The 12,675-nt window shown below is 44.8% G+C and overlaps 1 long non-coding RNA gene across 1 annotated transcript; it reads right to left on the bottom strand.

Moving 5' to 3' along the window:
* Window positions 1–250: 250 nt before the first annotated feature.
* On the bottom strand, window positions 251–12,413 carry LOC104874535. The gene is made up of 3 exons (XR_783772.1): window positions 11,936–12,413; window positions 939–1,000; window positions 251–693 (listed from the first exon to the last, which is right to left on the bottom strand). It is a non-coding gene; the product is annotated as an uncharacterized LOC104874535 (long non-coding RNA).
* Window positions 12,414–12,675: the final 262 nt, after the last annotated feature.

Raw genomic sequence — 12,675 nt, 5'->3', positions numbered from 1 at the left:
ATCCTTTGACTCCTTTAAGCACCAGGGTTTTTCATGTACAAAATGAGAATGTCAATTCTAGCTTTCCCCCAGGACAGGGGAGGGAATAATTACTCCACATGTGCAAAAGCACCAGTCGTGGTACAGAACACATTGTCACTGTTTAGTACGTGTTTACTGTAGTTCCCAAATAAGAGTGCACTAGGTCTACAGACTGAGATGCTATCATTTAAAATCATCTTCAAATGAAAGATCGCCCACGTCCCCTTTTCTTCTTACATAAATCATGTGTTTGTTGTCCTAAAAAGAAAGCTATAATTTGGCTCCCTGTAAAATTTCCTTGATCTCAAGACAATATTGAGCCTACACTTCAGTGCTGAGAGTATTAGAAAGTTGAATGTCTAAATAGGGTACTTTGAAAGAATTTTTAATGCATTGTGTACTCCCATCTTATTGCCTTGGAACAAAATAATTATACTCTTCTGAGGACGAGGTTTCCGTGTACCAAGCCAGCATTTCTGAAGCTGTGTCATTGCTAAGAAGACAGAGGTTGGTGTTATGAAATGCAGTTTCACCTTGTTCTCTTGCTAACAAAAGCAATGATTAAAGTAAAGAGTTCAAGTTCCCTGCAGTAGCTAGTGATGCCACACAGGCAGCGGGGAGGTCTTTGCCTTGCGAAGTACACAGAATCCATTTAAAGATGCTCGATTTTATCTGGAAAAACGAAAAGAACCAGTAGCTCTAACACCTGATGATAACACCCCCCCCCCAGTGAGGCAGGGAGGAGGCACAAGCAGCATTGAAGACACTTCCAGTAGACCTGCGTCTTAACGATTGATCCTTTCCACAAGCGGCCTGCAGCTCAGCCTGAGCAGGAGTGCCCGCCACGGACCTTGCCTGGCCTGACGCACTTTTGCAGTTGATCTGGCTCACGTTGGCTTCTCTAAGCCTTCTGTTACCTGATGTCTTTTAGCTTCTACTTCAGAAAGTTGTCAGCAGCTCCTGCTGTCTCTGTCTTGTCCTGAGTGGGACAGAGCCACACAAAATAAGTGCTTAGGCCAAAATGCAAAAGCAATTCTGCTTTTCTCGGCCCCTCTTGGACACCCCTCATTCTCTATTCCAGTGCTTCCCTATATTTGCAGGAGAAGCTTGCACACCAGGCCCGCTCAACCCTTTGGGCCTTTTCTCCACAAAACCACATCAGATTCTGTCCTTGGATTTTACCCATTCCCGAGTTCCTCTCTTCCCTGCTGTAGATTTTTTTAAAGATTGCTCTTCACTCAGCCCTCACGACCAGCTACTTACCGCTTCTCTGCACCTCCTTTTCCTCATGTGTTTCCAGAGCCTCCTCCTGCTCATCTGTAGCCCACACACTGACATAGAAACAGCGCTATTTTTTTCCGCTCCCAAAAGTTTGCATAATTGCAAGAGCTGTGTGTGGGAGCTGGGGAACTGTGCTGCCACACGAGGAAAGGCAGGGGCGATTTCTGTCATTTCGTTACCTCTTAGGATCACAGGATTGCACCTGGCAGAAAGGGGCCTCAGAGGAGACATAAGACAGAGGCCAGAGTTGAATGCTTTTGGATCCAGGTGGGCAGAATTCTTATGCAATGTGGTTATTTGTAAGACGGTGAGGTAGCGGAGCCTCTGATGAAATTAATTAAACACTGGGGTATCCAGGCACAGCCTGCAAAGGAGCCAGACCCAACCCTCAGGGACGCCAGTTCTGGGGCCACAGCCAGTCAAAGTGCCCTCTTTCCACTCGACCTCTCACAGGATGGCATCCACCAGAAGACCTTTGACAACAAAGTGCTAATGCTGCACCAGGGCCGAGCGAGGCTGCACCTCCACACACAACATCCAAAGAAAGGCTGGCCCTGCAGTGTGCTCCTGAGGCATAATCATTTCAGTTCTCGAGACACAGTCACAGTGAAGGTCTCGGTCATCTTGGGTTTTCATCTACCACAAAAACCTCCTAGCAGATGCCTCAACCTCCCGAACTCTGCCACTCACAGCCACCCCATCATCCTTAAATATATTGTTATCATTTTGTTTCCTTGCCTCAAATCCTTCAGGGACTTCAGTCATCCCTCGTGCTAGTTCTGAATTCTCGGTAATGAGGAGTCTCTTTATTAGCACATTCTCTCTGCAAAGACATCCCTTAGCACTTGCTATCGCTGAGGCTCATCTTTCCTGAGCAGTAAGTTCACTCATTACCCCAGACACCAGCCCAGGCACTGAAGCTCAGGGAACAGTTTCTTCCCTCTTCTCATGGGAATGCCTTTGCTCTTCCCTTTACATAAAAATATGCCCCTTGCTCCTTCAAAACGTCATTCCACACTCAAGAGCCCACAGAAGAAAGAGCAGAAAACGCGCAAAGATGTTTGTCCTATCAGGCATCTCATGTCATCTCGGCATTTCTAGATCTTCAGAGATGCCCGTGTCAGGGTCATTGTGCACACAGTGGCTTGGATTATACAGCTCATGCGATGTCATTGTGGCTCAATGTTCAGAAACTGGAGCCGGGCTGGCTTCCTATCTGTATCCCTGACTGGCTGTGTAGCTTTAGGTTAATTATTTGAATCACTTAATTTTAAAACTTTGTCATTTGCAAGATAAAAAGGGTGTCACGACATTTGCCCATGCAGCACACATTGGTTGTGTGCCACGATGTTAGCAGGACTGATGGTACCACAGTGGAAATGAGAGACAAAAACAGCTAAACTCGTGGAGCTTGCGGCTCGTGGGAAGAGTAACTGGGATAACCAACCTGCCGGCGCTGCTCTTCACATAGTAAGTAGCAGGGAATGTGAGTCACAGACAACTTTTTACATTCAAGATAGTGCAGTAACTTGTGGGTGCTCCTCCCTCTTCCTTAGCCATTTCCTAACTCACCCACGGAGCATGTGCTCAGAGGCCGGGACACCTGGGCATCCCTGACTCCACCCGCTTGGACAAAGTTCTGTACAGAAGCAGAAACACAATGCTGATGATGAGAAGATGACAATACATGACTGCAGGGTACACTGCAGGTGCCATGGCCCTTTCAGTGTGTGGCTGCAGTACCCACTTGTGGGCACTGGGATGTAACCACTCTACCTGGGAGATTCCCAAGAACCAGGGAGGCCAAGGACTTGGCACGAGCAGGATGGACTAAGGGACCCCAAGTCCACCCCAAATGGCATTCTCAGCATCAATTCTCACAGATCTTTCAGGCCTACAGCAGTGGGGACCCCATGGTCACTTACAGGGCTTTGAGTACTGGGTGTACAGGAATCTATGGGACACACGGAAAGCAGTTCTATACGGGAAATTCATAGTGGTGAATGCCCACACTGGATACTGAGCAACCTTAAATAAACAACCTAAATGCTGAGTCTTAAGCTCCTAGAAAAAGAAGACAAACCCAAGGTTTTTACAAGGGAGGAAATTACAAAGATCAGAGCAGACATCAGTGCATTGGAAACTAAGAGAACAATACAAAAAAAAATCAATGAATCTAAGAGTTGGTGTTTTGAACGAATAAATAAAATTGATAAAACCATAGCCAATCTAATAAGAAAAAAGAAACACTCAAACCCATGCAATTACAAACAAAAAAGGTGAAGACACAACAGATCCAGCAGAAATCCAGATGATCAACAATTCCTACATTGAGAAGCTGTACCCTAATAAATTGGAAAACACAGAAGAAATGGACAGATTTCTGGATACATATAATTGATAATGTAATTAAAATTTTACCAACAAAGAAAATCCCAGGTCTTGATGGCTTCACTGCTGAATTCTACAAGACATTTAGAGAAGATCTATTGAAACCACTCTTTAAACTTTTCAATGAAATTGAAAGGGAAGTAATACTTTCAAATTGATTCCTGGAAGCAAGTATTACTTTAATTCCAAAATCAGGTAAAGACCCACCCAAACAAGAGGACTACAAGCCAATCTCCCTAATGAACATAGATACAAAAATCCTCCGTAAGATACTGGCAAACAGAATACAGAAGATCATCCAGAAGATCATACACCCTGAGCGAGTCAGATTTATCCCAGGGATGCAAGGATGGTTCAACATACACAAATCAATAAATGTAATACACTACATTAACAGAGTCAAGGACAAAAACCATACGATCATCTCAATAGATACAGAAAACATATTCAACAAAATCCAACAGCCATTCATGAAAAATGCCCTGCAGAAAATTGGAATAGATGGTCTTTATCTCAACTTGATATATGATACCTATGAAAAACAAATAGCCAACTATCATACTAAACTGTCAAAAACTGAAAAACTTCACACTAAAATCAGGAACAAGATGAGGATATCCACTATCACCACTCTTATTCAATATAGTTTTGGAAACATTAGCTGCAGCAATTAGATAAGAGAAAGTAATAAAAGGAATAAGAAAGGAAGAAGTGAAACTGCCATTCTAGGCAACAGAGACATGGAAGGTGATGTCACAATCCCCAATTTAAAACTGTACTACAAAGCCACTGTGATAAAAACAGCATGGTACTGGCAAAGTAACAGACCTGAGTATCCGTGGAATAGACTGGAATATACAGAAACAACTCCAGATGTACTCAGCTCCCATCTCTGGAGGAAGGGCACCCTCTTTAATAAATGGTGTTAGAAAAACTGATTTCAACCTGCAAAGATTAAAACTAGACCCCTATCTTTCACCATGTGCTAAACTAAAATCAAAGTGGATTAAAGATCTAAATATTAAAACCAAAACACTAAACTTGCCGGGAGATAGGTCAAACTCTTAAAGACAGTAGCATAGGACAAGATTGTATGAACAAATCCTCAGTAGCATGGGAACTAGCACAAAGAATCAACAACTGGGATCTTATCTTATTAAAAAGCTTCTGCCCCGAAAGAGAAATCACCAACAGAGGTAAGAGACAACCTACAAAGTGAAAAAAATATTTTTACCAGCTTTTCATCAAACAAAGGTCTACAATCTAGAATACATAAAGTACTTAAAAAGACCCCCCAAATATAAAGACCCAATTCAAAAACAGGCATCTGAAATGAACAGATAGTTCTCAGACAAAGAAGTGAAAGTGCAAATAAACATAGAAAAAATGTTCAACTTCACTGGTCATTCGAGAGATGCAGATGAAAACAACACTGAGATTTCACTTCACCCCACAAAGAATGACTGCTATCAAGAAATCACACAACAACAAATGTTGGTGCGGTTGTGGGGAGAAAGGAACCCTTCTCCATTGTTGGTGGCAGTGCAGACTGGTGCAAATGCTGTGGAAATCAATATGGAGATACCTCCTAGGATTAGAGCTCCTGTTTTATCAATGAGCAGTGCATGGTAGTGTATATCTGTAATCCAAGCACTCTGGGAAGCTGAGGCAGGAGGATCACAAGCTCAAGCCTACCCTGGGCAACTTAGTGACTTAGTGACACTTTGTTTTAGAGAAAAGGCCCCCCAGTACCACAGAAAAGATCAACACATATCAGTTGAGCTGCTGTAAAGGTTCCAGCGAGAATATGGGTGACCTCACATATTTAAATCAATAATCTGAGTTGTCCGAATTCTTGGATCATTTTCTCTCTACCACTTCCCTCCCTTGGACTCATTTATTGCAAATGAAATCCGAAGAAGACAACCAAAGAAAACAGGAAAATGTTGCATGAACATCAGGGGCAATCGAGGATTCTGACAAAGGAAGAGCAGATTTTAACCACAGCAAACATTTACTCATGAAAGTGTAAGTATCAACATTCTGAAAGTATTTTAAAAGCCATCACTACCTAAAATGTGACAAAACAATGTCCACCCCAGAGCCCAGAAGTCATCACTTGTCACGTGACAGCCCTGAAGCTCAGACTTGGATGTCACCTTCCCAGGCACAAAGTTTCATCTTTGTGCAAGCCTCTTGGCTCCACTTCTTGCCTCAGTGTAGGCTAAGCAACTATAGAATTCACTGCAGTCTAGGAATTAAATTCTTTTCCCTTTTGGGGGAAAAAAAAACACAGAAAGAAACAACTTTCGAAAAATGCTGATGAAGTGTAACTTTCGCCTATAATAATTCCTGGCATCTGTTACAAAGATCCTATGTTACCACTTCTAGGGAAGCTGGTTCTTGGCTTTGCTGCAACCCACAGAACTGGCAGGCAGGGATGTGAATGTATCTCAGGGCAGTGCAGGAGCTGTTTTTCAAGTGAGCAGGAGCGAGACATGCTTGGAACACATCATACTTCAGTGAAATTGACCTCTCTCTCAGTGTCACCCAGGAGCAAAGAGGCATTCAAATACAAAAGCTTAGATCCTAGCAGCTCATGAAAGGAGAGGCATCTGCAATGGTGCTTTGGTTTCTTGTTGCTTGCAAATGGACTTTTATTGTGTGCAGTTCCAGTGAGTTCTAGCCATCAAAGCAAGAAGTCGGGCTTCTAACCATTTGTAGAGAATGATATTTCCAGTAGCTTTGCACCACCATCGTGCTTGGGCCATCTGCGTTTCGTAGGAGCAGACTGCCAGGGAGCTTCTAGCACTCTGGGCAGTATTTCACAGCAAGTGATCAGATGGTAGAGAGCGGGATTTTAACAGGATGATGTGGCACGTAAGATTGGAAATATGTTCATTTCTGGTAGGGAAACATTAAAGTTTCAAAAAGCTTCGTGGATTCAGTAAATACTCCATGGTCCCCTTTGTGTGTCCGCCTTCACACACTTCCTTGGTCATGAGATCTGCTAGGCCATCTGGGGAATGAAATTTGGAAAACCTGTGTCCTTCTTCTGTGAGGTCCCCCTGGAGACTGAGGAAGGAAATCAAACACCACTTGGGTTGTTTGCAGCCCCTGTCACAGTTCATGGTAAAACTGCCACCATCGGCTGCAGCCATTGCCCGGCACTTCCCAAATCTGAGAGATAATTCACTAAAGCACTTTAACCTCTTTGTGTAAATGCGGGAGTCTTGCTTTCAGCAAGCTACTCATGTGTAAGTCTGACAAGAGCTTGGGAGAACTTGAATCTCCCTGAGAAAGCAGGGATCTCTGTTGAGAAAGAACAATGTCTTCTGGTCATGGGACGAGCAGGGCCTCCTGGTTTAAACCCCAGATTTAAGAAATATGTGATGGTGGGTCTTGGAAACAAATAGTACACTTTCAGGAGGCTTCACATTTAATGCCTGCAGTTAAGTGCTGTGTTTACTAAGGCTCTTCCCAAATTTTGAAACAGCAGAGAGTTCATAAGATCTAGATTTACTTAAGACCAAATGGGTCTTTTCTGTGTTGTATCTAAAGTCCACTCGCACTGATTAAAGGGTGAACCTCGATCTACTCATTTGATGCTGAATCTAGGTCAGATAAGTTTTTTACGCAGCCATGTTATGCAGTCTCAGTAAATTCCTGCAGTGACTGCAGGAGGTATCCCGGGTTCACTGATAGAAAAATGAAGGCTAGGGCAAGGTAGCTAGTTCCTGACAAAACCAGCATTTGAATCTGACAACTGGCTTATGGACCACTGGTTTTACTGTACCCGATATCAAGATTTCTTGCTAAGCTAGAATATTTGTTATTGGGGAAATTGTATAAAGACAGTGGGTAAGACTGCTAGTGACGTCTTGCCCTGGAGAATGAAGTCCACCAAACGAAGGTGATTGGAGGAATGAGTGAATCAGGACATTGCAAGAGTTTCATCAATGGCTGATCCAAGTTACAGCAGCAGAGGCCGTGCCTGGCATCACAGACCCCTGGATTTGATCCCCAGCACCCCAAAATGAAAGCCAAAGCTGGGAGTCAAATGCACCATCTTCCCCGGCCGCAATCACGCCCCACGGTGCAGGATGGAGTGACCATCCCTCTCTCTGACCACACCAACCAAAGCAGTGGATATCACAGGGACATCCTACACTCGAGCAATCATAATTATCACTTAATTTTACAAAAGTTGTTTGATGGAATACATACAGCATGTGTGATTCTGCCCATTTTGTTCGTTAGCCTTTTGTTCTTGATTTTGGTTGACATGAATCATGTTGTAAGGGCAGTTAACATTATCAGAAGTCTGAAATCCAAACAGTAACAGCATGCCCAGCTTTCTGTGTCAACCCTCTTGTCACCTTTTAATTGGCACTGCCCTCTTCCTGCAACCCACTCCAATTCGTTCCCTTCTCTGCCTCTTCTCTGACCCCAACCTTGTTGGAGGGGACAACTGGCCACTGGCTCTGGGTGTGCTCAGTTCTGGTGGTATGAAATTCAGCCATAACTTCATGGAAGCATCTAGAGATTTTGCTCTCAAGGAAACCATGTTTTCTTTGTTTTAAATCCCAGATGCCTTGAGGAGAACAAAAGAAAACCTGGTAATGCAGGAACCTAAAACAACCCAGCAAAAATTATAATGATTATTTTTTTTCTTCTTTTTCCTTCTGAGAAAGAAAACTCCTCCTGAGATTTCCTCCTACAGATCAGAATGATGTAGGATTCAGGCTGCTCCTCCTTCTTGCTTGATTTCTCCAGGAACTTCATATCCCCATGAAAGTACATATTATATAAAACTGGGTTGATTGAACCACCTGCAGTGCTGGCGGGAGTCTGCGTCCCTGTTTTATTAGTCAGTTTGTGCACTTAGCTGAGGATTAGCAGAAGGTGCTGGTCTTATCAGTATTGAAACTACACCTCCTCAGCTGCTAGAGATAGAGCAAACCCACGCTCACAGAGCACCTTGACTTTGCCCTCCATCCCACTTGGCCCTGCCCTGTCACATCACCCACTTGCAGTGGGCAGCCAATGTTAAAGGAGGGAACAGGGCTCTGAGGGCAATCTGTCTCTCTCTTTCTCTCTCTCTCTCTCCCCCCATTACACATGCACACACACACACACTGTACACTTATTAAAAACATGTTTTCTGCCACAGTATCGCACTCTGAAGACCAAGAAGAGCCTCCATCACCAACTGTTGGAAAGAGTCCTCCACTGGCAGGCAGGTGGGAGGACACTAAAGTTCCACCATTAAGGAACTTGCTCTCCAGAGGTGCTCTAAGCCACCAAGTGGGTCTGTGTTCTTTGTATCGGGACTCATTTTCCAAACTCTGCGTCCATTCTTCTGGGCCACAGCAAAGCTGAGCAGTTGCCTCTCATGGCCAGTCTGCATCTTCATGCCCTGGGTGCTGTGGAAGACCTCCTCCGGCCACAAACTGCAGGCACCTGCTTTAACTGGAATTGGTCTGGCCACTTCTTGTCTCTCACGAATGCAGAAGAAACTAGAAGCTACCCCAGAAACTGGGAATGAGGAAAAAGATAAATTGAGGTTGCTAAGACTTTGATGAGCATCGAGTAGATTTTCAGGTTCCATGTGATCTAACAGATGACTAACATGGCACCCTGACAAGAGCCCCAGTGCGGTGGCTTCACCATCCAAGACCAAGACTCGGCATCCACCCTTGTGCCAGGCCCACCTTTGCTTACATGGACCACTTGTATTTTGACTGTAAGTTATCAACTTTGATTTCTTTAACAGTTTTTCAGAACTCATTCATTATAATGAAATATTTGCATTTCAAATATAAAAAATAGAGACATCTCTAAACGAAAATTTTAGGTTTTTCCAATGCAAATTCTTTTTGTGGTCCAGCATGCTAGCTAGAAAAGTCAGTCTTTCATGATTCTGACTTTCTATTGCAAAGAGCTCATCATACCCTGCTCTCTGGACTCACTGCTGGCTGTCTTTTCCTGAAGTTGAATTGCATTGAGCTAAACATGAGGAAATTGTAAGTCGGTACTTGCCTGCCAATGAAATCCATAAGTAATCTCAAATTCTGATTTTAATCATTAGTTTCAGCTTTTTCATTAAGTGACTCTTTATAACAGAATGCTTGTGAGATGATCTTGAGGTCATTAGCATAACCGTGCAGCCCTGGCAATTACAAGCAGGATGGTTCTGGGCAGAAGTCCAGCTCTGCCACTAAGCAGCCCTGTGACCTTGAGCAGATACTTCATTTGTATGAAGCTCAGGTGGCGGCTCTCTGGTCTGGCTTTCATGAGGATTACATTTGCTAAAGTATGAAGGATGTGTTATTTAATCGCTGGAACGTGACGGGTACTTGGTAAATACTTTCCGATGTCAGCCTTCATCTGCCAAGCTTGAAAGAAATTGCACATGCACCATGAACAAAAATCATACTGGCACCAGACTTCTCATCAGAAAGACTGACGATAGCGGAAATCAGAGCACCACCCTTTCACCTTCTGAGACATTTTAACCGGAAAATGAGAAATAAGGTATATCGATGTCCTCCCAAAAGAGTGCCAGACAAACCCTTGGATCTGAGAAAGATTGGGTTGACTGTTAGCTGCTGAGTGAGGAAGACCCACTCCCTACGGACCCATGGGCCACGCTCTAGAAGGGCATTGGTATTGTTCCTGTAGTATTTAGGCTGTGTTGAGTGATTCTGTGGAAAACTCAAGGAAACGAGGTTTGGCACTGCCAGGAGGTAATAGTTACTCTTTGATTAGTTATCTCAATGATGTTTACCTAGGAGTTGGGTGAAACAGACCAAGAGAGGTCTAAAGTTTAAGTGGATGATTATAACTTCTTTATGATATCAAAGGACAGACGATTTTGTTTCTTAATGAGATGCGCATCCACAGAGTCTGGCTTCTTCACAATTTCCTAGTAACTTTGAACCACAGGGAATCGATTTCTAATCCTATTTCCTGCGAGCCTGTTGCAAGCAAGTGTGCTACAAAGTCCTGCATTCCTCTGACCTTCTCCAGCAGACCCATGAGCCCTGATACCACACTGCCAAGGGCATTCCATGGAGAATCCATGGCTTGAAGGTTGGCTGTCAGGCTCCAGAGTGCAGGGCAGTGGCTCTATGAACTGGTGCTCACTGAGCGAGCAGACTGAGCAAGCAGACAGAGCAGTGTGTCCCCAGAGCCCCGGCTTGGCACAAATCTCCAGGTCACATTCGCAAAGTCCCCAGAGTCTGAGACTTCACCCTTTTCTGTACTGGGATGGAAAGTGTTCAAAAGCACTCACCTCTGTGTAGGGATTTCTTTTCTTAAAAAGAAGTAGGCAAACCTCCAATAGAAGGAAGTTAAATTTAACAAACGAAATTTCCTATGCTTGCCTTCTGTGTTTCTGTTGCAGATGGAATGTAGGTAGGAGAGAGAGAAGGCAGAGAGATTCTTCCACCCACTGTGAAAGAAACCCCCGAGGAGGGGCACGAGGAGGCTGCATGGTGGGCACAGGTGGCATGAGGGCTGCAGAGGCTCTGAGACAGTCCACAAGACCTCCACCTGGGCCACGAGCCACTGCGGCACTGAAACCCACTTCTTCCACAAATCATGCAGCTATTTAAAGGTGAGCACCCTTATACTCACGCCTAGTCCTAAAGCAAGGGAATGGACACAAGTAGGGTGCAGCAAGGGATTCTCACTCTGCCTTGGGAAATTTATTTTATTTTTGGTAAAATCACCCCCTTGATCATGCCCGCTTCAACTGCCCCATCTGTAAACACAGAAAATCTTTCCCACATGGGCCTCATGGGGATGAGACAAAGATTCACGCATTCTAGGAAGCACTTTTCCTGGGAGAAAGGAATGGCACAAAACCAGGATTTTTCCTAAACTGTGAACGAAATATTGACTCCCCTGCAAGTCTGCATGGGATTACTACAATCTGCCAGCACACTACCTGCGTAGGATATTATCAGCTTTAAAGTTACTTGCATGAAGCACATCTGGAAAGTTCTCTCAGTAACTGAGTGACCGGGCGTGCTGGTCATGATGAAATCTGAGGGGCGAGAATGCTCAGCAGGGACTGAACTGTGGTAGGAGCCTGGCTGAAGGCAAGGGGTGGAACTGCTGGTTTATGTCACTGAGGTGAGGACCTCACACATAAAGAATTAATAAAAGAAAATCCAATCCCACACAAATAACAAGACCCTACAGCCCATGTTTGTCTTGTTGCTATGATACGTACTTGACTTTTTGTTCGAACACCGTGGCATTTCTGGGCTGACAAAGGACCGTGGCTGCCTGTGTCTTTCAGAGATCACCCTCCCCGGCTTGGCCGCTGGACCTGCGATTCGTGCCCCGCCACCACACTCGACACACCGGGAAGCTCCTGAGGCCTTGTGCCAAGGTGAGGAGACACCTCCGCTTCGGTCCCAGCCCGGTGTCTTCCTATGGTCCCGCTTTACACGCGGCTGTGTGCACTAAACCCTCCTAACCCTTTCAGATCCTCCCTCGGAAGCTTACTGTGGAAGGAAACGTGAGAAGGTGCCTTGCTGAAGTCACTAGTGGGAGTTTGCTAAAAGGAGAATCTGGTGCCTGGCCTGCTGGCTGCCTCTGCGTCCCCCAGCTGCCTGCTCACTAGCCCGAGAGGTGCACACTTTCCTGCATTGCCCGCCTCCACCCCCAGTCGGCACCTGAGCCCCTTCCCCCCAATCTCGTGTGCTGCAGTCCTGTGACGTCACAATCATCCCCTCGATTCTGTTTTTCATGGCATCGATTCCTTTGAATCCCTCAGAATCAACAATCACATTTCTGTCTTCTTTAAGAATTAGCCCTCCCCTCAAAAGAATTTTTGTAAAAAAATTCTACCAATCTTTCAAACCAGGTTCGGATGTCACCTGTTTTCTTCGTGGAAGGTGTTCTGACCTCCCCAAGCGGAAGTTCTCTGCTTGTCCTTTCCATACTCCGTCACCATCACCATCATCA

This window comes from Fukomys damarensis, unplaced genomic scaffold, assembly GCF_012274545.1.
Source record: "Fukomys damarensis isolate Sample0158 unplaced genomic scaffold, DMR_v1.0_HiC HiC_scaffold_25, whole genome shotgun sequence".
In the NCBI taxonomy this organism is placed as follows: domain Eukaryota; kingdom Metazoa; phylum Chordata; class Mammalia; order Rodentia; family Bathyergidae; genus Fukomys; species Fukomys damarensis.
Note: the sequence above shows the minus strand (reverse complement) of the source record. Positions and strands in the feature narration are given on the sequence as shown.